Raw genomic sequence first — 26,830 nt, 5'->3', positions numbered from 1 at the left:
CACAAAAAAAAAAAAAAAAGAGTAAAACCTGTAATGGAGCCCTATAGCCATCAGTCACATCTTCCCTCCAGTACTACACACAGACTCACCTTCTTACAGCGCTCCCCTGGGCTCTCCTCCGTTGCCCTGCACGACTCATCCATCTGCACCTGGAAAAACAGTGTTACTGAACAAGTCACCTGGAGGCACAGCAACAGCTTAACCATTCCACAGCTCCTGCGCCCACGTAGGAATACCATCTAGAGCCCAACTACAGCCTGCCGTTAAAGGAAATGCATTAAATCAAACGTTAAGCCCTCGCACATACAAGCCGGAACAGCAAAAACACGGCACGCTCGCGCACCCAGGGCGCAGCCCGACGGAGGTCCACGCGCACCTCGCCGGTTTGATGCAGAGCCACCCAGCATCCCTGCGAGCACAGCTGCAGGCGCAACAGCAGTTTCACCTACACCCATCTCGGCACGCAGCGCTTCTGAAGCTTTAAGCTGAAAGCCCTACCTTGACGCTTGGCCACACTAGAAGCGAGCCGTAGCTAGGACTCCACAGAAACACAGCAACACAAATTGCACACCCACAGCGGCGACAGCCTTGCAACTACTTAGACCAGGAACAACAGAGGAAAGTAAAACGGCTTCATCACCCGCACAGGAAAAGCGGCAGACGGAGGCAAAGGGTCAGCATTCATAGCCCTTACAGAACACAGGCGTTCTCTCTCCTTCCATTCCTAAACCCATCCCTTAGGTCTAAATATCGCAGCCCTGCTGTGGCAATAGCGAGAGCGGGGAACGAGAGCCCTGCCGCCGGCCGTTTGTGCGGCAGGACACAAAAACAGAGGGACATGTTTTGCCACACACAACCCTGAATCTCCTGAAAAGTTATGTTTACCAAAAATAGGCATTTGGAACATATTGCCAAAAACAAAACATTCGGCAATAAAACTTTTATGTGTTTGACACCCGCACATTTTTTGGGAACTTGCTATTTGCTTCCTGGTTTTGCTGGTCTTCCCTCAGAAGTTCTACCTGCAGCCAAGTTATTCCCACCCGCCCGACCGGTTCAAGCATTCACCTTCCTGGTATTACCAGCACATTGAGACACAGGCGAGGAACTTAACTGCTCTTCTAAAACTATCCAAATGACAATTACAGCCCTGAAAGAGGAGTGGAAGAGAAGAACAGGAGAGATCAGGCAGCAAAAATGCTCTGCAGGCTGCTGCCAGCCAACACTGCACTCTTTTGTTAAAGCCACCCCGCCCCCCCAAATGCAAACAAAAAAACCCCCCATGACTTCATGAAGTGCGTGGGTTTTTTTTCTTTTCAGTAGTCCTTTTGGAGCTCATCCCTGTCTCAGCATCTTGTCTTGTCAGAGCATGAAGTGCAGATGATCTGTATCCCGATGACATTTGCATGGGATGAATACATTTTCAGAAATAGACCCGATCCGTGAGACTCCTGTCACCTTTGTGGTTTTAATAATCGTAACTCAATTTTATCGACTGACACACTTGTGAGAAAACTAATTAACTTGAAACGTAGCCTCTCCTCGGGGAAAAAATGTGTTAGACACCAAATGAAACCGATTCAGAGCTCCAAACCACGATGGAGCCGATAGAGCTGTTGTGACTTAGTTTGTATGTTTAATTAATTGGTTAATAACTCTTCTAAGCAGCGCAGAATGAAGAGCTGGACCCAAAGAGGGTGCGCTGCACTGGATCCAAAAAGCACCCTTCCTCCAGAGACCCGCCTCAGGTGGCGAGTTCGCTCTGGTACATGCCGGCCTCCCGAACTTCGGGGTCCGATGTGACCGGACCCCCACCTCCGGGGAGGGTCCTCGTACCCTGCCCAACCCTTGCTTTCCCCTGCAGCCCCCGATGCCCCCACGCCACCCCCACAAGCAGCCAAACCGGCTTCTGCTTTTGGCCCCCAAACCAGCTCACTTTGGGACCGGTTCTGAGCCAAAAAGCCCAGCTGCTGAGCCTGTTCTCAAGTCCCAAAAGCGCAGCACTTGACCTCTGCTCCTCAGCCCAAAACCACACCACTTAGTCCCCTCGCTCAGGCCCTCAAAACGCACGACTCGATCTGTTTCAGGGCCCCGGCGTCAGCCACAGGAGCCTGCTCTCAAGGCCCAGGAACAGAAGAGCTGTGCTCTCCACGCTCAGGGACCAAACCAGCTGAACCTGGCTGCGTCCCGGCCCCCTCCGCAGTCCCCACGGGCAACGCTCAGGGCCGCGGAGAGCGCAGCCACCCCGCAGCCCTGCACCCCCACGGCCCACGCGGGCACTGTCGGGGAGGCCTTGGGAACTGAACTGCGCGGGCCCGGCCCCGCACCCCGGCGGGGCAGCCCAGCACCGGCCCGGCAGCGCTTTCTTCCTGCTCTCGCAGGCCTCGTTTCCCCGGCAGCGCCGGGCCCGCACCCCAACCCCACAGGGGGCCGGGCCCGGCCCGCCTCCAGCAAACCGCGGCGGCAGCAGCCGGGGTCCCTGCCTGCCTCGCGAGCAAAGGGGGACCCGCCCGGCACCGCAGGAGCCCCCGCCGGGGTCGCCGCCGCCGCCGCCCGACCCCGACGAGGAGCAGTCGAGAGCCGGGTGGGGCTGCCCCTACTCCCCGGGGACGGGCACGGGCTCGGCCCCAAAACCCAACCACCGACCCACGACAGCGCTCGGCCCGGGGCCGCTGCTGCCCGCACCCCGCCGCCCCCCCGGGGGCTCCGCGGACCGGGAGACCCCACAGCCCAAACCCGCCGACCCACAGCGCGCCCGGCCATGCGGCTCCTCACCTGCTCTGGCGCGGCTCCGGCTGCCCCACGGCCCGGCACGGAGCCGAACACGGCCACCGGACCATCCCGCCAACCCCCCCAACCCCCGGACGCTCCGGGACGGTTCTCGTCCCTTTTCGCTCTGACGCCTCGAGCCGAGCCGGCCCCGCTCCTCCGAGCTACCGGCGGTGCCCGCTCTGCTGCTCGGGGCCGGGCCCTGTTCTCGCCCGGACGCGAGAAGCCGCTCCGGGGTCTTCTCGGTGCGTCCAGCCCCGTGCCGTGCCGGAGCGGGGAGAGCCGGGTACGAGCGCGGAGCCCTGGGGCAGGGGTTGCCCCAGTGCCGCCGACGGTGTGTGGGGGGGGTGTCGTCGTCCCCCGCCCCACGCGGGGGGCGCACACACGGTACACCCGCGGGCAGGGGCATCCCCGGGGAGCCGTGCGGCCGGGCTGCGCCGTAGGAGGGGAAGGTGATGTTGGTTTCCCATTTTCCCCGCAAACTGATCCTCCCCCCCAGCCCCCCTTTCCCGCGCGTTACAGCCCGCGAAAAAGCTTTTAACAACCCGATCGACAACACTCCCTTTATCCCTCTTCCAGCAGCAGCAGCAGCAGCAGCGAGAGATTAAGGCAACTGCAGCAGAGGGGAGGAAGGCAAGGAGAGCCTTTTCAAGCAAGGGCAGGACAAAATGCACGGCGTGGACAGGCACAGGAGAGGCTGCATTATCTGGAAAGCACAACGCCTGCCCAAGGGCAGAAAATAAGGAACGAATTGTTTCCAAGGAGCTGCAGCAGACGAATCACCTTTTTCTTTATTGCACTCCTGCCCTTTGTTATCCAAAGCGATAGGCTTCACCACCGGGCAGAAAATAGCTGCCTAGATTGACACGGACAACCAGAAACAATCAAGCCACCCAGCAAGAAGTTCGCAGCAGAGGTATAACCCATCAGCAGCTAAAACATTTGTTACGCAGGCACAACTAGGCACTAAACAAAGGCTTTCCAACTCTGGAGGTCTAGAACAGGTAGACATTAGCACAGAAGCACAAGGGGCTCCGTCACCCTGCACAAATCTCCCCGTGCCTACACACGCACACGTTCAAAAGTTAGTTATCAGAAAACGCCCGACTCAGCCATTTGCCACAGTCACGAGACTCACGACATGACACACGAGGTGGGCTCAGAGTTTTAAGGCAAGAAATACCTCCCCCACCCCCCACCAGAGATCTTTCAGGCTCCAGACCTGCCATCTCCCCGCACCAAACGTAACCGGCCAAAGGGTTTCAGGTGACCCAAAACACAGTACACAAAAAATAACCGGGGAGAGCCCTACATTGTGGAAAAGCGAACGATGCCCGACCGGGGCTTCTCTGCGGGGCCCGGCCCCCGCCCCGCCCCCGGCCCGACCCGCACGGAGATACCCCCCGGCCCGCGCCAGGCCTCACCTCACACGGAGACCCACCCGCTGCCCGAACTCACCCACCAGCGCTCTCCGGCCCCCGGACACGGCCGCGCTGCTCTCTCAGGCGGCTGCCGCAGGCGAGGCTCGGGCACCGCCAGGCCTCCAGGCGTCCCGAGGGGCTGCCGGCCACCGCAGGGCATGGCTGCCGGCGGCCGGACCGCCGCGGCGCTCCCCGCCCAGCTCCGAGCAGGCTCCGCCGGCCGCGGGCTTCCCACGCCGGGCCGCAGAGGGGCCCCGGCACCGCACAGGGACGCCTCGCGACCCGGCCGCCACACGCACCGCTCCCGCCCCCGCTCCGCCGCGCCGCGCACGCGCCACCGGAAGCCCGAGCCCCGCGGGGCGGCCCTTAAAGGGCGGCCGGAAGGAGCGGCCCCCACCGGCCCCGCCCCCGCGCCGGACCGCCCCCGCGCCCAGCCGGTGAGCGCCAGCGCCCCCTGCTGGCCGGGCCGCGCTCAGCTCGCGAGGGCGCCGAGGGCCGGGCGGGGCGGGGCGGGACGCGCCGGCTCGGGGCCAGCGCCTTCTCGGGGCGAGCGGGAAACCCCTGCGGGCCCCGGTCACGGCCGGGCACAGCCGCGCGCCCTCCGAGAGCTGCTGAACGGGGCTGCCGCTCGTGACACATACCGAGCCGTCTGCGACGGGAGCGGGCAGAGGAGGAAGGGGCCGGCGGCCGCGGGGCCTGGCCGCAGGCGGGGGGGGGGGGCTGGGGCCCGGGGGGCCGCCCTGCTGGGTCACTGCCCTGCGCCGCACCGCGCTGGGGGCTGGGGCCCGACCGGCGCCGGGCGACCGGGGGCCGCCACGAGCAGGGGGCCTGAGCTTAGCCACGGCCTGCAAAACACCCCGAAGCGTGAGACGCTGCAAGGCCAAGGTGGTCCTTGGCAATGGGGGCGCCTGGGCTCGGCCTCCGCCTTACCTGTCCTGGGTCTGCGTGGCGTTCCAGGGGAATGGTGTTTTCCTTGTGCGGAAGGTGGGCTGGCCGTTCGGCCGTGCCCCGGCCGTTACCGATCCTGCCAAAGGCGCTCGCACGCTCTGGCCCATTACTGCTGCGGTACCGCGCCGTAGCAGAAAGGTGTTGTGTTTTCTCACAAAAAGCCTCCTATGGTCAGTTGAAGAAATAACCTCCTTCCGTGGCACTGACTCTTTTTGGACAGTCCATAGCCGGCTTTCGGCTTTTGTCTTTACAGCATTCAGTTTGCTTTCTGCCTAGCTTTCTACCTGCTGTGAAACATTTGGATGGTTTTTTCTTGTTGGTTTTTTTTCCCCCTACTTGCTCCACAACTCCCACACCAACCACCCAGCGCGGCTCGCCTTTCAGCCCCCAGACCCAGGAGCCTTGCCCTGGGACGGCCCTTACATGTCAGCAGAGTTGTTCCAGCTCTCACCCTGTCCCTACCCAGCTGAGGACGTCCGTGTCCGTGGGAGACACCCAGACACTCCCCCTGCAGCGTGGCAGCCCCCTGCCCCGTCAGTGAAAACTGCGGCAATATCGGCTAAGTTTAAAAGCGTCGGCAGGAGGTGCAGAATACGTAAATAAAGCGGCGGTTGGCTGCCGGGTATGGGTGCGATATAAATACCTTTTGTTTACAGGCCTTCGTGCCTATTCAGCGTTGAACGGCACCGCAGCCCACCCACCCCGGGGCTCACGGGGCTCGGAGAAGGGTCTCTCCAAGGGCACAACCTAAGGCAGCGCAGGAAGCCCAGCTGCCACGCTCCCAGTCGCTACGGGACGCTTGCTTACAGCTACACCGACGAGGGTACGGATGAGGCTGGAACTAGCAGAAATGCTGACTCTTCTGGCCTTTTATTTGTGGAAGGTACAGCGCGCGAGCCTCGGCGGCTCACAGGAGAAGCGCGCAGTGCTGCCTAACTCTCATTCTCAGCTCACGTACTACTGCCAAAGCTCCTGCCCTGTGCTGTGCCAGATGCCGGCTGGCGTGAGCACCTGGGCTCCTGAGGGACCCCCTTGTCCTGAGAGCCAGAGGTACTCACTTCCCTTTGCATGAGGCCTGTAGGAGATATACCCTGCAATTTAAAAAATCCGTATCAAATGTGGCAGACTCAAAAGAGGGCATTTTTAAAAAGGCAGGTTTGTTTTCTTTGTTAACTTTACGATCTACAGCCTAGCAAAGAGCTCCCTTTCAGTGTCAGTCGCTTGGCTTTCTCCCCTACTGACGAGGTCCCAGCCTCCCGGTGAGATCTCGCTGGAGATATTCTGAGTTTCCCTCGAGTACGTGGCTGCCCTGGCCCGAGGCCAGCGAAGAAGCTGACTTTGCCCGTGCCTGAATCAGCAACACGTCCAGCAGGCGACTTGCAGAGCCCAGGGAACCCTCGTAAAGAGGTTTGGGGGTGGGGCGCGCCACATCTGCGGCATCGGCCGTGGGAAAGGACCGGCGCAGTAAAACAGGTGGGTGAAACCGCGGTCCGCGCCAATACGTGCTGCTGCCTGGGGCATCGCTTTGCTGCGGGTCAAGTCAGATGCTCTCTGTAAGAGTCAGTCAGGGTAAAGGCAGCAGCAGATTTCTTTTCTGCTCATTTTAACAAAGGCTGGACGGAGCCCATAGAGGAAGGCACTACGCGTCTTGCTGGGTTGGTTTCCCTGCCTTCTCGTAAGCTGTCGCGGAAACTTGCACGAGCAAAGCCTGTGCAAGCTGATGACAGCCACACACGGTTGAAGAGGGAGCAGACGGTGAGAGCAGAGGTACGCGCTCAGGCTGTGCGCTGGAAGCTAATGCTAATGCTGCAAAATAAAGAGTGGATTTTCTTTTTTGGGTTTAGGTGAGCGCTAAACATGACATGTGCGTATGTGCGTGTGTCTCTCGCAGGTTTTTGTCATACACCCCACCCTCCCACCCCAAAAAAACAACCCACACATGCCACGCGTTAAACAGTGGTTTTCCGTTGTACTTAGAAGTGCTTACATAGGTGTGTTGGTTTTTTTCTTTTTTATTTTTTAATGCAGAAACAGCAATACGATAGATTTAATACAGCTAGCAATTAGATGGGTGTAGCTTTAGAGCGTCGGCTGTTTACAAAGCAACCGCACACCTTCTTTAACTCACAGTTTAAACAAGTAAACTTGCAGTGCATCACACGTGCTTTGTACAGTCACGTTCCACACGGCAGGCCAGATGCTTCACCCTGCCTTGTCCTTGTTGCCCCGACTCCAACGGGACCGCCGAGGCCATCCTGGGGACAGCGCCGCTTTCTAGCAGCTGGGTTGCTTGCCTGGACGCCCCACAGACAAAGAGTCATTTCCCCACTGAACCTCTTCTCAAATAATTTCCTAGCCCTGCAGGCCCCACGTCCTTTGGTTCATATTTCCTTTTTTCCGGGCTTGATGCACAGGACCGACGATTTCCAGAAATAGAAACAGAGGCTGATTCAGTCCAGGCTCAACATTCTCTGACCTAAACCAAACTGTCTTCGAAGAGATAGCTGTACCGTAGGCACCACCTCGGGAACAGAAGTTGCCCTGTCATAAAAAAAAAAAAAAAAAAAAGAAGGAAAACAAGGCATTTCAGGCTGAGGAGGCTGAGCGGTGTGCTGGGGGCGGTGGGGGTTGGAAAGAAACAGTTCAGACGATTAGAGCGAGCTTAGCGTTGCAAAGCGTGCCATTATTTTTAATTTGGCAGTCAGAAGACAATAGATTCTGACACTGATTTCCTGTGTGCTGCGGGAGTTCTCGCCTCAGCATTCCTGTGCACCATTTTACTTTTGTGTCCCGTCCGCTTCGCTTTTGCGCTGTAGCTCTCCGGTTCTAGCTACGCTTCCCACCACCCCCATTACTCTTTGACAAGCCCAGCTCTCACTGTGCTTCCCTTCCCTTCCCTTCCCTTCCCGTATGCGCGTGCAGGGAAAAGCCCGCGCGTCTGCCACTACAGGACACGCTCTGGGAGGCAGGAGAGATGACGACGCTCCCTGACAGAGGACACAGCTGAGGGGCGGTCCGCCGGGGCTGGGGAGATGGCAGCACCTTCCCTCAGCTGCCCCATCCGAGCACAGGTGCAGGTGAGCACTGAGGAGAGACAAGCAGGCAGGAGCCGCAGAGCGAGAGAGAAAATAAAATTCACGGGTGGGTGCTACTTGCGTCTCATTTTTAGCGCAAGGGATGAATTCTCAGCACATTCTTGGAGCTGCCCCTTTGGGACTCACGGAGAAGAGGGAGGTTGGCCACGCGGTGCAGCCCAGCTCTGCTTCCCCTAAATGGTTTTACTGTTCAGGTGTTGCCCTAATCTGGCCGGTACCCCTGCAAAGAGTTTGGGATTTCTGCTGCCTCTCCGGGCCAGCCGCAGACCCTGACTTCATCGCAGCGAATGACCCTGCGCTCGTCAGAGCGGTTGCCGAGTCACATCCCGCTGCCTTCCCTGCAGAACCGGTGACCCTTTTTCAGCCCTTGCCCCCTCTTCTCTCCGCTCGTTGCCCATCCCTTTATCAGTGCCGGCACCGATCCTGCCTCCAGCTCGCCCTGTCTCCACCTGCGAGCGCCCAACAGGAGCTAAATGTCTCCTCAAGGACGCACGGAAGAGACGCGCAGGTAACCCAGCACAGACCCCCTGCAAACATCTTCTTTCCATTTTCTTTCCTCTCCTGACACGAAGAGATGACTTAGGAAAAAGCGTACTGCTCACACTTCACCTGCACTGCTTCTACTTTCACTTTCGCTCTCCTTGGCAGTAATTAATAGCGGTGGCTGGGGGGGCTGGGGCATTCCCCCAAAGCGGCTGCAGTTACATCCGGGCGGTTGTGGCACTCCATTAGCTCTGTAGTTTTTAAATCTAAATCTTCTGGAATTGTTAGTTCTGCTCAGGAATCACCCGTACCTGCAAATTTTCTTAATAGCTACGCTTGACCCCAGCCACTGTTTAACAGCTCACCTTTATTTCTCTTCATTTAAGAACCTAAAGCTTCGTTTACTGCTTGGGTTGGAAGCAGGAGCTGTCGCTGCCTCTGAACTTTCTAACAGCCCTGTTACAATTTCAGTACTACCCGCTCCCAATTTAGCTTTCCGGGTCGATTTTCATTCTAGATTCGAAAATTTCCTTATTTTGTTTCTGATCAGGAGTCATTAATGCCTGCAGTTGATTTAGTAACGGCTGTATTTAGATTGAGCTATTAATGACTCGCAACTCTATTTATGGCATAAAAAAGGACTGCCTTTATTTTTTTTAACTACAGATTAGGAATAATGACTGCCTGGTTTGTTCAGTAATAGGTGTGATTAAATTTAGTCACGACTCCTCCCTAAATAATATGTATTTATTTGCACTCTAACAATTTAACCTTCCCTTTACCGGCCAGGGGCACCGACAAGTGCCCGTGCGTACCTCCGCTCCCCCTGCGCCGGCTCCCCAGGGAACAGCCTCTTACCCTGACCAGAGTCTGCAGCGGCCCGTTGTCATCCCAGCTCCTCGCCCTCGAGAAAGCGGCCGCCTGAAGCGGCGGCAGCTCCGCTGCTGCCCAGAGGGGACGGAAATGGCGCGGGGTAAAGCTCTCCGGGCCGCCTGCGTCCTGCGCGGAGGCGGTGACCTCAGCAGCCTGTACGCTGTTGGGGCCGAGCCAACAACCTGAGGAGGAGTCGCAGGGCGTAGCTGTTTCTGCAACAACCACGCTTTCCCGCCTGGCTGGACAAGAAAGCGGGGCCTGCGGGGGCCTGGAGAGGCAGCATCGCTGCAGGTTGTGCCACGGCTGTTGAGAGGCCAAGGCAACACCTGAAACAGTGAACGGCACAACTAGTGAAAACCCCCAAGGTTCCGGGTTCAGTAAAGACAGGAATTGCAGCAGCACAATAAAATGATCTCACGAGGGGAAAAAAAACAGCAAAGCAAAAACCAAACCCCAAACAGAACACCATACCACTAACCCGTCTCACCGCCCCCTCAGCGCCCAAAACAGCATCCTGGGAGAAAAAAAGCAAAGCAGGCCACAAGGGACCTTTCTAGTACAGATGCCGCCAAAGAGTGCCAAGCTCTGGAATCCTTACCTCAGGCAACGCCTCCGCTTCTCTAAACGCCAGAGCACGCCTGCCCGGGGGGCTGAGACAGCCCCAAAGCTGCGACCGCCCGAGGGAACACGGGAGCACCGACGCCAGAGAAGCCCAGGGCCAGAGCCGGGGCTCTTCCACCCCCGGGCCCCGCCCCCGCCCTTCCCACAGCGCCCCGCGAAAGGGGCGGGCCGAGCCCCCCGGGGGGTGAAGGCCCCGGGAGCCGTACGAGAGCCGCCTGGAGTTCCCGGCACGGGAGGGAGGGGGGAGAGAAAACACCCAAACCGAGCCCCCCGAGCGGAGCAAACACAGGCTCGGGCTGTTGCCGGGGGGCGGGGCCTGTCGCTAAGGGGAGAGAGCCGGCACCGCCCCCCGGGCCGTTGCCGGGGGGTGGGGCCTGTCGCTAAGGGGAGAGAGCCGGCACCGCCCCCCGGGCCGTTGCCGGGGGGTGGGGCCTGTCACTAAGGGGGTGTGTCCAAAGGGACGCTGGCAATGCCCCTGGAGCCATCACCAAGGGCAGGGCCTGTTGCTATGGAGGGTGGGGCCAGGCAGCACCAGCAACACCCCCAGGCTGTCACCAGGGGGTGGGACCTGTTGCTAACTGGGGATGCTGGGGAGCACACGAGCACGGCCCCACCCCACCAGGCCCTCGCCAGGGGGCGGGGCCTGTCGCAAAGGTGGGTGGGGCCAGAGGGGTCAGATATCAGCCCGCGCGTATAGACCAGTGCGTCCCAGTAATGACCAACATGCCACACAGTATGGATCCCAGTACATCCCAGCTCCCTCCCAGCGACGCCCAGTACATCCCAGTTCCCTCCCAGTACATCCCAGTTCCCTACCAGTGCAGCCAAGTACATCCCAGATCCCTCCCAGTCCGTCCCAGTTCCTTCCCAGTCCGTCCCAGTCCGTCCCAGTACATCCCAGTTCCCTCACAGTACATCCCAGTTCCCTCACAGTTCCCACACAGTTCACTCCCAGTTCCATTCCAGTACATCCCAGTACATGCCAGTTGCCTCCCAGTTTCCTCTAAGTACATCCCAGTACTTCAAAGTTCCCTCCCAGTACATCCCAGTTCCCTCTAAGTACATCCCAGTACTTCACAGTTCACTCCCACTACATCCCAGTACGTCCCAGTTCCCCCTTGGTACATAACACTTCCCTCCCAATACATCCCAGTTCCCTCCCATTACATCCCGATTCCCTCTCAGTACATCCCAGTTCCCTGCCAGTATGTCCCAGTACATCACAGTTCCCTCCCAGTACATACCACTTCATCCCAGTACATACCAGTACATCCCAGTACATCCCAGTACATCCCAGTACATACCAGGAAAGAAGTGGTAGTGAACCGGGAGGGAACTGGGATGTACGGGGATGAACTGGTAGGAAACTGGGATGTACTGGCATGGAACGGGGATGTATTGGGATGTACAGGAACAGTACTGGAATGTACAGTGATGTATTGGCATGTACTGGGAGCGAGCTGGGATTTACTGGGATGTACTGGGAGGAAACTGGGATATACTGGGAGGCATTGGGAGGGAAGTGGGTGTCAACTGGGACATTCCAGTTTCCTCCCAGTACATCCCAGTTCCCTACCAGTACATCCCAGTACATCCCAGTTCCCTCACAGTACATCCCAGTTCCCTCCCAGTTCACACACAGTTCACTCCCAGTTCCATTCCAGTACATCCCAGTACATGCCAGTTGCCTCCCAGTTTCCTCTAAGTACATCCCAGTACTTTAAAGTTCCCTCCCAGTACATCCCAGTTCCCTCACAGTACATCCCAGTACTTCACAGTTCACTCCCACTACATCCCAGTACGTCCCAGTTCCCCCGTGGTACATAACACTTCCCTCCCAATACATCCAAGTTCCCTCCCAGTACATCCCAATCCCCTGCCAGTACATCCCAGTTCCCTGCCAGTACATCCCAGTACATCCCAGTTCCCTCCCAGTACATACCAGTTCCCTCCCAGTACATCCCAGTTCCCTCCCAGTTCCCTCCCACTACATCCCAGTTCCCTCCCAGTACATACCAGTTCCCTCCCAGTACATCCCAGTACATCCTGGTACATCCCAGTTCCCACCCAGTACATCCTACTACATACCAGTTCCCTCCCAGTTCACTCCCACTACATCCCAGTACTTCACAGTTCCATCCCAGTACATCCCAGTACGCACCAGTTCCCCTCAGTACATAACACTTCCCTCCCAGTACATAACAGTACATCCCAGTGTCCTCACAGTACGTCCCAGTTCCCTCACAGTACATCCCAGTTCCCTACCAGTACGTCCCAGTTACCTCCCAGTTCACTCCCAGTACATAACAGTTACCTCCCAGTACATCCCAGTAGATCCTGGTACATCCCAAATCCCTGCCAGTTCCACCCGGTACAACCCAGTTCCCTCCCAGTACATCCCAGTTCCCTCCCAGTACATACCAGTTCCCTCCCAGTACATACCAGTACATCCTGGTACATCCCAGTTCCCACCCAGTACATCCTACTACATACCAGTTCCCTCCCAGTTCACTCCCAGTAAATGCTAGTTCCATCCCAGTATATCCCAGTACTTCACAGTTCCCTCCCAGTACATCCCAGTTCCCTCTAAGTACATCCCAGTACATCCCAGTTCCCTCCCAGTACATCCCAGTACGCACCGGTTCCCCTCTGTACATAACACTTCCCTCCCAGTACATAACAGTACATCCCAGTGTCCTCACAGTACGTCCCAGTTCCCTCCCAGTACATCCCAGTTCCCTCCCAGTACATCCCAGTTCCCTACCAGTTCCTTCCCAGTACATAACAGTTACCTCCCAGTACATCCCAGTACATCCCAGTAGATCCTGGTACATCCCAAATCCCTGCCAGTTCCACCCGGTACAACCCAGTACAAGCCTGTACATCCTAGTTCTTCCACAGTACATCCCAGGGCATCCCCGCACATTGTAGTGCCTCCCAGTACATCCCAGGTCCCTCCCAGTACATCCCAGTTCCCTCTAAGTACATCCCAGTACTTCACAGTTCCCTCCCAGTACATCCCAGTTCCCTCTAAGTACATCCCAGTACTTCACAGTTCCCTCCCAGCACATCCCAGTATGTCCCAGTTGCCCTCAGTACGTAACACTTCCCTCCCAGTACATACCAGTACATCCCAGTGTCCTCACAGTACGTCCCAGTTCCCTCCCAGTTCAGTCCCAGTACACAACAGTTACCTCCCAGTACATCCCAGTTCCATTCCAGTACTGGGAGGGAACTGGGATGTACTGGGATGTAATGGGACGGAACTGGCATGTATTGGGAGGCACTGGGAAAGAAGTGGTAGTGAACCGGGAGGGAATTGGGATGTACGGGGATGAACTGGTAGGAAACTGGGATGTACTGGCATGGAACGGGGATGTATTGGGATGTACAGGAACGGAACTGGAATGTACTGCGATGTACTGGGATGTACTGGGAGCAAACTGGGATTTACTGGGATGTACTGGGAGGAAACTGGGATATACTGGGTGGAAACTGGAATATACTGGGAGGCACTGGGAGGGAAGTGGGTGTCAACTGGGACATTCCAGTTTCCTCCCAGTACAACCCAGTTCCCTACCAGTGCAGCCCAGTACATCCCATTTCCCTCCCAGTCCGTCCCAGTTCCCTCCCAGTCCGTCCCAGTCCGTCCCAGTACATCCCAGTTCCCTCACAGTACATCCCAGTTCCCTCCCAGTTCACACACAGTTCACTCCCAGTTCCATTCCAGTACATCCCAGTACATGCCAGTTGCCTCCCAGTTCCCTCTAAGTACATCCCAGTACTTCACAGTTCACTCCCACTACATCCCAGTACGTCCCAGTTCCCCCTTGGTACATAACACTTCCCTCCCAATACATCGCTATTCCCTCCCATTACATCACAATTCCCTCCCAGTACATCCCAGTTCCCTGCCAGTATGTCCCAGTACATCCCAGTTCCCTCCCAGTAAATCCCAGTTCCCTCCCAGTACATCCCAGTTCCCTCCCAGTACATCCCAGTACATCCTGGTACATCCCAGTTCCCTCCCAGTACATCCTACCACATACCAGTTCCCTCCCAGTTCCATCCCAGTAAATGCTAGTTCCATCCCAGTATATCCCAGTACTTCACAGTTCCCTCCCAGTACATCCCAGTTCCCTCTAAGTACATCCCAGTACTTCACAGTTCCCTCCCAGCACATCCCAGTATGCACCAGTTCCCCTCTGTACATAACACTTCCCTCCCAGTACATACCAGTACATCCCAGTGTCCTCACAGTACGTCCCAGTTCCCTCCCAGTACATACCAGTTCCCTACCAGTACGTCCCAGTTCCCTCCCACTTCACTCCCAGTACATAACAGATACCTCCCAGTACATCCCAGTACATCCCAGTAGATCCTGGTACATCCCAAATCCCTGCCAGTTTCACCCTGTACAACCCAGTACAAGCCTGTACATCCTAGTTCCTCCACAGTACATCCCAGGGCATCCCCGCACATTGTAGTGCCTCCCAGTACATCCCAGGTCCCTCCCAGTACTGGGAGGGAACTGGGATGTACTGGGAGGGAACTGGGACGTACTGGGAGGGAACTGGGATGTGCTGGGATGTAATGGGACGGAACTGGGATGTAATGGGACGGAACTGGGAAAGAAGTGGTAGTGAACCGGGAGGGAATTGGGATGTACGGGGATGAACTGGTAGGAAACTGGGATGTACTGGCATGGAACGGGGATGTATTGGGATGTACAGGAACAGAACTGGAATGTACAGCGATGTATTGGCATGTACTCGCAGCGAGCTGGGATTTACTGGGATGTGCTGGGAGGAAACTGGGATATACTGGGAGGAAACTGGGATATACTGGGAGGCATTGGGAGGGAAGTGGGTGTCAACTGGGACATTCCAGTTTCCTCCCAGTACATCCCAGTTCCCTACCAGTGCAGCCCAGTACATCCCAGTTCCCTCCCAGTCCGTCCCAATCCCCTCCCAGTACATCCCAGTTCCCTGCCAGTATGTCCCAGTACATCCCAGTTCCCTCCCAGTACATCCCAGTTCCCTCCCAGTACATCCCAGTTCCCTCCCAGTTCCCTCCCACTACATCCCAGTACATCCCAGTTCCCTCCCACTACATCCCAGTTCCCTCCCACTACATCCCAGTACATCCCGGTACATCCCAGTTCCCACCCAGTACATCCCAGTTCCCTCCCAATTCCCTCCCACTACATCCCAGTACATCCCAGTTCCCTCCCAGTACGTCCCAGTTCCCTCCCAGTTCATCCCAGGTCCCTCCCAGTACTGGGAGGGAACTGGGATGTACTGGGAGGCACTACAATGTGCGGGGATGCCCTGGGATGTACTGTGGAGGAACTAGGATGTACAGGCTTGTACTGGGTTGTACAGGGTGAAACTGGCAGGGATTTGGGATGTACCAGGATCTACTGGGATGTACTGGGATGTACTGGGAGGTAACTGTTGTGTACTGGGAGTGAACTGGGAGAGAACTGGGATGTACTTAGAGGGAACTGGGATGTACTGGGAGGGAACTGGGACGTACTGGTATGTACTGGGAGGGAAGTGTTATGTACTGAGGGGAACTGTGACGTACTAGGACGTGCTGGGAGGGAACTATGAAGTATTGGGATGTACTTAGAGGGAACTGGGATGTACTGGGAGGGAACTGGGAGTGAACTGGGAGGGAACTGTGAAGTACTGGGATGTACTGGGAGGGAACTGGTATGTACTGGGAGGGAACTGGGATGTACTGGGTGGAAAGTGTTGGGAATTGGGATTTACTGGGAGGGAACTGGGATGGACTGGGAGGGAACTGGGATGTAGTGGGACATACTGGGAGGGAACTGGGATGTACTGGGGTGTACTGGGAGGGAACTGTTATGTACCGAGGGGGAACTGGGATGTACTGGGAGTGAACTGTGAAGTACTGGGATGTACTTAGAGGGAAGTGGGAGGGAACTTGGATGTAGTGGGAGGGAACTGGGGTTTACTTGGAGGAAAGTGGCATGTGCTGGGATGTAGTGGGATGGAACTGGGAGTGAACTGTGTGTGAACTGTGAGGGAACTGGGATGTACTGTGAGGGAACTGGGATGTACTGGGATGTACTGGGACGGACTGGGAGGGAACTGGGATGTACTGGGAGGGATCTGGGATGTACTGGGCTGCACTGGTAGGGAGCTGGGATGTACTGGGAGGAAACTGGAATGTCCCAGTTGACACCCACTTCCCTCCCAATGCCTCCCAGTATATCCCAGTTTCCTCCCAGTACATCCCAGTAAATCCCAGTTCGCTCCCAGTACATCCCAGTACATCGCAGTACATTCCAGTTCTGTTCCTGTACATCCCAATACATCCCCGTTCCATGCCAGTACATCCCAGTTCCCTACCAGTTCATCCCCGTACATCCCAATTCCCTCCCGGTTCACTACCACTTCTTTCCCAGTTCCGTCCCATTACATCCCAGTTCCGTCCCATTACATCCCAGCACATCCCAGTTCCCTCCCAGTACATCCCAGGTCCCTCCCAGTACATCCCAGTTCCCTCCCAGTACTGGGAGGGAACTGGGATGTACTGGGAGGCACTACAATGTGCGGGGATGCCCTGGGATGTACTGTGGAGGAACTAGGATGTACAGGCTTGTACTGGGTTGTACCGGGTGGAACTGGCAGGGATTTGGGATGTACCAGGATCTACTGGGATGTACTGGGAGGTAACTGTTATGTACTGGGAAGGAACAGGGAGGTAACTGGGATGTACTGGTAGGGAACTGGGATGTACTGGGAGGGAACTGGGACGTACTGTGAGGACACTGGGATGTACTGGTATGTACTGGGAGGGAAGTGTTATGTACTGAGGGGAACTGGGACGTACTGGGATGTACTGGGATGGAACTGTGAAGTACTGGGATGTACTGGGAGTGAACTGGGAGGGAACTGGTATGTAGTAGGATGTACTGGGTGGGAACTGGGATGTACCGGGAGGGAACTGGTATGTACTGGGAGGGAACTGGGATGTACTGGGAGGGAACTGGGATGTACTGGGATGTAGTGGGAGGGAACTGGGAGGGAACTGGGATGTACTGGGAGGGAACTAGTATGTACTGGGAGGGAACTGGGATGTACTGGGAGGGGATTGGGACGGACTGGGAGGGAACTGGGATGTACTGGGCTGCACTGGTAGGGAACTGGGATGTACTGGGAGGAAACTGGAATGTCCCAGTTGACACCCACTTCCCTCCCAATGCCTCCCAGTATATCCCAGTTTCCTCCCAGTATATCCCAGTTTCCTCCCAGTACATCCCAGTAAATCCCAGTTCGCTCCCAGTACATCCCAGTACATCGCAGTACATTCCAGTTCCGTTCCTGTACATCCCAATACATCCCCGTTCCATGCCAGTACATCCCAGTTTCCTACCAGTTCATCCCCGTACATCCCAATTCCCTCCCGGTTCACTACCACTTCTTTCCCAGTTCCGTCCCATTACATCCCAGTTCCGTCCCATTACATCCCAGTACATCCCAGTTCCCTCCCAGTACGTCCCAGGTCCCTCCCAGTACATCCCAGGTCCCTCCCAGTACTGGGAGGGAACTGGGATGTACTGGGAGGCACTACAATGTGCGGGGATGCCCTGGGATGTACTGTGGAGGAACTAGGATGTACAGGCTTCTACTGGGTTGTACCGGGTGGAACTGGCAGGGATTTGGGATGTACCAGGATCTACTGGGATCTACTGGGATGTACTGGGAGGTAACTGTTATGTACTGGGAGTGAACTGGGAGGGAACTGTGAAGTACTGGGATGTACTTAGAGGGAACTGGGATGTACTGGGAGGGAACTGGGATGTACTGGGTAGAAAGTGTTGGGAATTGGGATTTACTGGGAGGGAACTGGGATGGACTGGGAGGGAACTGGGATGTAGTGGGACATACTGGGAGGGAACTGGGATGTACTGGGGTGTACTGGGAGGGAATTGTTATGTACCGAGGGGGAACTGGGATGTACTGGGAGTGAACTGTGAAGTACTGGGATGTACTTAGAGGGAAGTGGGAGGGAACTTGAATGTAGTGGGAGGGTACTGGGATTTACTTGGAGGAAAGTGGCATGTACTGGGATGTACTGGAATGGAACTGGGAGTGAACTGTGTGTGAACTGTGAGGGAACTGGGATGTACTGTGAGGGAACTGGGATGTACTGGGACGTACTGGGACAGACAGGGAGGGATCTGGGATGTACTGGGAGGGATCTGGGATGTACTGGGAGGCACTACAATGTGCGGGGATGCCCTGGGATGTACTGTGGAGGAACTAGGATGTACAGGCTTGTACTGGGTTGTACCGGGTGGAACTGGCAGGGATTTGGGATGTACCAGGATCTACTGGGATGGAACTGGGATGTACTGGGAGGTAACTGTTATGTACTGGGAAGGAACAGGGAGGGAACTGGGATGTACTGGGAGGCACTACAATGTGCGGGGATGCCCTGGGATGTACCGTGGAGGAATAAGGATGTACAGGCTTGTACTGGGTTGTACCGGGTGGAACTGGCAGGGATTTGGGATGTACCAGGATCTACTGGGATGTACTGGGATGTACTGGGAGGTAACTGTTATGTACTGGGAAGGAACAGGGAGGGAACTGGTATGTACTGGGAGGAAACTGGGATGTACTGTGAGGGAACTGAGACGTACTGTGAGGACACTGGGATGTACTGTTATGTACTGGGAGGGAAGTGTTATGTACTGCGGGGAACTGGGACGTACTGGGATGTACTGGGAGGGAACTGTGAAGTACTGGGATGTACTGGGAGTGAACTGGGAGGGAACTGGTATGTAGTAGGATGTACTGGGTGGGAACTGGGATGTACCAGGATGTACTGGGAGGGAACTGGTATGTACTGTGAGGGAACTGGTATGTACTGGGAGGGAACTGGGATGTACTGGGATGTAGTGGGAGGGAACTGGGAGGGAACTGGGACATACTGGCAGGGAACTGGTATGTACTGGGAGGGAACTGGGATGTACTGGGACATACTGGCAGGGAACTGGGATGTACTGGGAGGGGATTGGGACAGACTGGGAGGGAACTGGGATGTACTGGGCTGCACTGGTAGGGAACCGGGATGTACTGGGAGGAAACTGGAATGTCCCAGTTGACACCCACTTCCCTCCCAGTTTCCTCCCAGTATACCCAGTTCCGTCCCATTACATCCCAGTACATCCCAGGTCCCTCCCAGTACATCCCAGTTCCCTTCCAGTACATCCCAGGTCCCTCCCAGTACTGGGAGGGATCTGGGATGTACTGGGAGGCACTACAATGTGCGGGGATGCCCTGGGATGTACTGTGGAGGAACTAGGATGTACAGGCTTGTACTGGGTTGTACCGGGTGGAACTAGCAGGGATTTGGGATGTACCAGGATCTACTGGGATGTACTGGGATGTACTGGGAGGTAACTGTTATGTACTGGGAGTGAACTGGGAGGGAACTGGGACGTACTGGTAGGGAACTGGGACGTACTGTGAGGACACTGGGATGTACTGGTATGTACTGGGAGGGAAGTGTTATGTACTGAGGGGAACTGGGACGTACTGGGATGTACTGGGATGGAACTGTGAAGTACTGGGATGTACTGGGAGTGAACTGGGAGGGAACTGGTATGTAGTAGGATGTACTGGGTGGGAACTGGGATGTACCGGGAGGGAACTGGGATGTACTGGGAGGGAACTGGTATGTACTGGGAGGGAACTGGGATGTACTGGGATGTAGTGGGAGGGAACTGGGAGGGAACTGGGATGTACTGGGAGCGAACTGGTATGTACTGGGAGGGAACTGGGATGTACTGGGACATACTGGCAGGGAACTGGGATGTACTGGGAGGGGATTGGGACGGACTGGGAGGGAACTGGGATGTACTGGGCTGCACTGGTAGGGAACTGGGATGTACTGGGAGGAAACTGGAATGTCCCAGTTGACACCCACTTCCCTCCCAATGCCTCCCAGTATATCCCAGTTTCCTCCCAGTATATCCCAGTTTCCTCCCAGTACATCCCAGTAAATCCCAGCTCGCTGCCAGTACATGCCAATACATCGCTGTACATTCCAGTTCTGTTCCTGTACATCCCAATACATCCCCGTTCCATGCCAGTACATCCCAGTTTCCTACCAGTTCATCCCCGTACATCCCAATTCCCTCCCGGTTCACTACCACTTCTTTCCCAGTTCCGTCCCATTACATCCCAGTTCCGACCCATTACATATAGAGACCAGCTGAATTGCTTTTTCTGGTTTTTCTGGGTTCAAATGAGTATATTTTCTGGTGGTCACCTTCAGTCTTTCCATAAAGGCTGAAGGGGACTCACTTAATTCTTGTCTCACTTCATAAATTTTGACCAATTTATTGCTTTTGGCATTGCTTGTCTTACTCCAAATAAAATCTCTCTCTGACATCTAGTCAACATTCCCCTGGGTCCTGGCTGATTAGGGTCCCACTCGGGATTTGTAGATGGAAAATTCTTATTCATTGTTCTCTGTAAATTCCTGTTAGCATGTGCTCCCTGCACCTGCCTTCTGGCTGTATTCCATACTATTTTCTTGTCAGTTTCATCAAGCGAAGTATCCAGTATCACAAGTAGAGCAACACTCTTTCAAGTTCTCACCACGTTTTCCTCTTTTCAGAAACATTGCCGTAGAATCTTGTGGACATACCTCACGCTGTTTCTGCTGCTCGGGATGATTCCACGGTGTAAAGAACAAATCAACATATGCCACTTCTTCCCGTTTGCCTTCCCTTTTTACAAAACAACATTAATTGCAAGATGGTACGATATTGCAATGTCTCGTGTTCTGGCCATTTGTGCCCACCTTCCAATTGATACGTTGGCCACCAATGATTGCAATATTCAATTAATGGTTTCCGAGTTAGTGGGTCACCGCCCCCGACGTCTTTCCAGTGCTTCAAAATACATCGCAAAGGTGTTCTCTGTGGGATAGGTTTCCTACTCAGTAATGCTCCCGTCTCCCAGTCGACTAGTAGTTGTGATAGTGCACTATCACAAATACTAGTCAGAGGGACTCCAACCCCCGTTAGAGGTCTCACTGGAAATCTGCCACTGGGATCTGTAGCCCCCTGCTAGATACCCCTGGAGACTTCAACCCCCTGTTGAAGACTCCCCTACCCTCGGGTCCCGCTCCACAGGCTTTCGCCTAGCAGAGACTTACCAACCGAGGCACCTCTTGGCCCCGACCCTGCGTGGCTTTCGCCGCGCCTTACGGGCAGGCCTGTGGGACTCAAACCCGCTATCCTATCCTATGTGGGAAACTAACCCCACGTATTATTCTACCTAAGTTTCTTCTTCAAAGAATGCCTTGTTTACCTCAATCCAGGGGATCTTGCTCAGAATTCTCTGGCCCGGGGATCGGAAGCTCTCCCGGAGAATTCCTCGGGGCCGGCTGCAGGTCCCACGATCCCACGGATCCGTCGAGATTCAAAAGCAGGTTCCCACCTGGGGTGCGAAAACTGTTACCGAAAAACGCGTTAAAATCGGAAACGACTCCTCAACACCAATTTAGTATTAAAGAGCAGGCATTCTATATTCACGGCGCCGGATGCACGGGGGATCGCTCCTCCTGGCGTGCGTACCTCACGCACCTTTCCTGTACAATTTGTAGATGAAAATTTTACATACTCATACATAGTCATTATTGTCTTGTCTAGCGATGGGTACAAACTTGCTCGTTCCGTATGTCAATCACTGCGCAGGCTCGGTTGTCCTCTTCCGTTGTTCTCTTCTGAGTAGGTGGTGTTACTTGGGTCGGTGGTGGTCTGTGAGTCGGTGGTCGCGATCTCCCCCTGCCGGAATTACCTTTTAGCTTCTCGGCTCTTACTCTTGGCAGTCTTGGCTAGTTTTCTCAGTCCGCTAAGCGAAACCGCGTTTTGTCATCCTTTTCTGACAGAAGCATGTTGTCTGTTGTTCTGCTGACATTAACGATCGCCTAGGCACTAAAATGCAGATCGACAGGTGCGCTGATTGGTACGCTCCATGTTCCCGTAATGGAACACCGTCTCTGGTTGGTTGATTTCATCGCTTTGGTTACACCTGTTCCTGTTGTTCAGTTTCTTCTTTTTTGGCTTTGTGTGATTCTCTCTGTGATTCTGTTTTTCTCTGCCTCGCTTTTCCCAGCTCCCCGTCCCTCACTTTTAATGCCCGTTATCCTTCACCAGCACACTCTCCCTTGGTTCCCATCCTCGTTTCTGAATTCCTCCTGCTTTGCCACGTAGCCCGTGACTTTTTTCTTAATCTCTCTCTGTCTGCCTCAACGCTCCCCCCGTGCTTTTTAATTTGTCTTCTCTGCTCTGTACCCTGCTACTGTTCTTGCCTTTCTGAGTTCTTCTCTGTCCAGCTCCCTTTCCCTATTCATGAATTCCTGTTCTTCCTGCAGCCACCGCTGTTCCCTGTGACCTCCATCTCTCTCTGTCCAGCTCCCTGTCCCTAGGTTTTAATTCCTGCCTCTGCCCGCTGTAGCCTGTCTAGATGTTTCTCTCGGCCTCTCTCTCTGTCCGGCTCCCTCTCTCTGTGTTCTAATTCCACGTTCTCTGTCACGTGGACCCGTGCTATTTGTTTGTCCTCATCTCTCTCTGTCCAGCTCCTTGCTGCGATGTTTTATTTCCTCATTTCCTCCCTCTCTGTCTTTGTAGCCCATTGCTGTTGGTTTGTTTTTTTCTTTTTTTTCCACTTGTTTCTTCATGTGTCTCTGTCTGCCTCCCAGTCCCTGATCTTTAATTCCTCCTTCCCTGTAGGCCGCTGTTCCTTTTTTCCATTCTACATTGTGTTCTCTTTGGTCTCGTGTTCTTATTCATTGATTCCCTCCTCGCTGCCCTGTGGCTTGTCCCCATTTTATTGTTGCTTCTCTCTCCCTCTCTCTGGCTTCTTGCCCCTGTTTTTAAAATTCCTCCCTCTCTTCTCTCTTCCCTGTAGGCCGTGTGATCTTTAGCCTTTCTCCATGTCTTTCTGCCCATCTCTCTGTGTCTATTCATTAATTCTTCCCTCTCTGCCCTGTAGCCTGTAGCTTCTGTCCTTTCTCCATCTTGCTGTCCCTGGCTCCCCCGTGACCCTATGCTAGAATTGTTTCTCTCTTCTCTCCGTACGCATTGCGATTCCTTTTGCTCTCTGTCTCCCTTTGGTTTTTTTCTTTTTTTTTTTCTGGCTCCCTGTCCCTAATTCTTAATTCTCTGCCTTCTCGTGCCCCATGGTTTGTTCTGTGGGGTTCTCTCGCGGTTCCCTCGCAGTTCCCTCCAGTCCATACTGGGCTATATTGGTCTAGTCCATACTGGGCTATATTGGTCTGTCCCGGCTTCCTCCCACTTCTTTCCCAGTGCCTCACAGTAGGTCCCGGTTCCGTCCATGGGATGAACTGTGAGGGAACTGTGAGGGAACTGTGAGGGAACTGTGAGGGAACTGTGAGGGAACTGTGAGTAGGGGGGCGGCCCCCCGGGCCCCAGCCCCCCCCCCCGCCTGGGGCCAGGGCGCCGCGGCCGCCGGCCCCTTCCTCCTCTGCCCGCTCCCGTCGCAGACGGCTCGGTATGTGTCACGAGCGGCAGCCGCGTTCAGCAGCTCTCGGAGGGCGCGCGGCTGTGCCCGGCCGTGACCGGGGCCCGCAGGGGTTTCCCGCTCGCCCCGAGAAGGCGCTGGCCCCGAGCCGGCGCGTCCCGCCCCGCCCGGCCCTCGGCGCCCTCGCGAGCTGAGCGCGGCCCGGCCAGCAGGGGGCGCTGGCGCTCACCGGCTGGGCGCGGTGGCGGGGCCGGTGGGGGCCGTTCCTTCCGGCCGCCCTTTAAGGGCCGCCCCGCGGGGCTCGGGCTTCCGGTGGCGCGTGCGCGGCGCGTCGGAGCGGGGGCGGGAGCGGTGCGTGTGGAGGCCGAAGGGCCGGTGCGTGTGGCGGCCGGGTCGCGAGGCGTCCCTGTGCGGTGCCGGGGCCCCTCTGCGGCCCGGCGTGGGAAGCCCGCGGCCGGCGGAGCCTGCTCGGAGCTGGGCGGGGAGCGCCGCGGCGGTCCGGCCGCCGGCAGCCATCCCCTGCGGTGGCCGGCAGCCCCTCGGGACGCCTGGAGGCCTGGCGGTGCCCGAGCCTCGCCTGCGGCAGCCGCCTGAGAGAGCAGCGCGGCCGTGTCCGGGGGCCGGAGAGCGCTGGTGGGTGAGTTCGGGCAGCGGGGGGCGGGTGTGTGTCTCCGGGCGGGGCCGGGGGGCTCCGTGCCCCGCAGAGGAGCCCCGGTCGGGCATCGTTCGCTTCCGAACAATGCAGGTCTGTCCCTGGTTATTTTCTGTGTACAGTGTTTCGGGCCACCTGAAAGCCTTTGGCCGGGTAGGTTTGGTGCGGGGCGATGGCAGGTGTGGACCCTGAAAGATCTCGGGTGGGGGGCGTGGGAGGTATTTCTTGCCTTAAAACTCTGAGCCCACCTCGTGTGTCATGTCGTGTTATCATGTCGTGAGTCTCGTGACTGTGGCAAATGGCTGAGTCGGGCGTTTTCTGATAACTAACTTCTGAACGTGTGCGTGTGTAGGCACGGGGAGATTTGTGCAGTGTGACGGAGCCCCTTGTGCTTCTGTGCTAATGTCTACCTGTTCTAGACCTCCAGTGTTGGAAAGCCTTTGTTTAGTGCCTAGTTGTGGCTGCGTAACTGCTGTTGCGCCTGCAGCTGTGCTCGCAGGGATGCTGGGTGGCTCCGCATCAAACCGGCCGCCGGGCGGCCGGGTTGTGCCGCAGAGCATGCCGGGAGCTGTAGTCCTTGCGGCTGCCGGGCGGCCGGGTTGTGCCGCAGAGCATGCCGGGAGCTGTATTCCTGGCGCAGTGGCTGCCGGCCCTGTCACGTGGTTCGCCGGGCGTGGCGGGAGGCGCGGTCTTCCGGCGCTCGGGTGCCGGGCGGCCGTGGCGCGTACGGTACGCGAGGTGTATTTTTGGGGTTGGCTTCGTGTTGATTACTGGGGGCTTGCGGGTGCGGCCGCTTCCCGAGAAGCGGTGAGTTCCCCGGGAGCTGACAGAAGGGAAGAGGGAAAGGAGGAGGACGATGACCTTTTCCCCGTGCCCAGGGCGCAGATGATGGCCGCCTCCCCGGCCCACCGGAGGTCCCGCTCAGCCTCCCCTGGCCCCCCTTGCCCCCGTGCGCCTGCCCCCAGCTCCGGCACCTCCCTATAAGCGTGCTGCATAGCCTTAGGCCGCCCCCAGGCCCTGTCGTGAAGGCAGCAAGCCGTCCCTCAAGCGCACTGGATTCCCCCTTGGCGCAGGGGCCCTTAGCAGTAGCGTGGGGAGGGAGCGGTGTGTCCAGAAGCCCCTGCGGAAGGAGAGGCTTTGGCCAGGGTCGATCGACGGTAATGACGGTCGCTGTTTCTTCTTTCCCTCTCCCAGAGACCGTGCTGAGGACGTGGTTGTCTGTCCTTCCCCCGGGGATGCCGTTGCCTGCGGCCGTCTCAGGCTCGCGTGGCTTCTCTCTGCCCGTCCTCGCAGCGCAGGGCCGAAAAGGGATAGACAAAGCCCTTCCCGGCTGCGGACAGGAGCTGCCTCGGCTGAAGCTGGAGACGCCAACGAAAGGTAAAGAAGAAGAAACTGAAGGTGCTCTGGCTGCCAGCTGCCTTCCTGCCGCAGGCAAGAGAGAGCCTGTCCATGCAGGTGGGGGAGGAAGGATCCCCCTTCATAGCCCGCAGCGGGCCAGGCCACCAACGTGCACCGTAGGGTCTGTACGCGTAACCCGGAGTTGGGTACGGGCGTGTAGTGCACGAGCGAGCTAGGCTACGTGCCTAGGAAGCCTCATCTGGTAAGAGCTGTAAGACACCCACGTATTCTCTTCAGGTGGAGGACGGCCTAGAGTCTGGAGCTGCAGAAGAGGCAGGGAGGAGAGGAGGGGAAAGAAGCATCTGAACGGCTAAATTGTGCCAGCAGCGCTGAGAGCGAGAGTCGCGGTGAGTCCTGGGCCACTGGGGCCCCGTTGCCTCTCTTGTGCGTCCTGGGCCCTCCCTGTCTCTCCCCCGGCCCCCTCTCTTTCCTTACCTGCTGCAAAATTTACTTTTTTTTTTTTGCGGCCCCCCCCCCCCCCCCCCCCCGCACCTTCTTTCTCCATCTCGCTCTGAGTGTCTCCCTGCCTCCCCGTCTTTTCAGTCCTCCCTCTCTCTGTCCTGTAGCCTGTGGTTCCTTTTTCTTTCTCCGCCTCTCTCTGCCTGGCTCTGGCTCCGTTTTTTTTTTTTTTATTCCTCCTGCTCTGTCCTGTAGCCTGTCGGTGTTTTGTTGTTCACTGGCTCTCTTGATCTGACTCCCTGTGTTACCGAAAAACGCGTTAAAATCGGAAACGACTCCTCAACACCAATTTAGTATTAAAGAGCAGGCATTCTTTATTCGCGGCGCCGGATGTACGGGGGATCGCTCCTCCTGGCGTGCGTACCTCACGCACCTTTCCCGTACAATTTATAGACGAAAATTTCACATACTCATACATAGTCATTATTGTCTTGTCTAGTGATGGGTACAAACTTGCTCGTTCCCTATGTCAGTCACTGCGCAGGCTCGGTTGTCCTCCCAGTACAGTGCGGGGAACGGGGACGTACAGTGCGGGGAACGGGGACGTACCAGGATCTACTGGGTTGTACT

The sequence above is a fragment of the Phalacrocorax aristotelis genome, unplaced genomic scaffold (genome assembly GCF_949628215.1).
Source record: "Phalacrocorax aristotelis unplaced genomic scaffold, bGulAri2.1 scaffold_46, whole genome shotgun sequence".
Classification (NCBI taxonomy): Eukaryota; Metazoa; Chordata; class Aves; order Suliformes; family Phalacrocoracidae; genus Phalacrocorax; species Phalacrocorax aristotelis.
The sequence above is the reverse complement of the archived record's forward strand: the minus strand, read 5'-3'. Positions refer to the sequence as shown.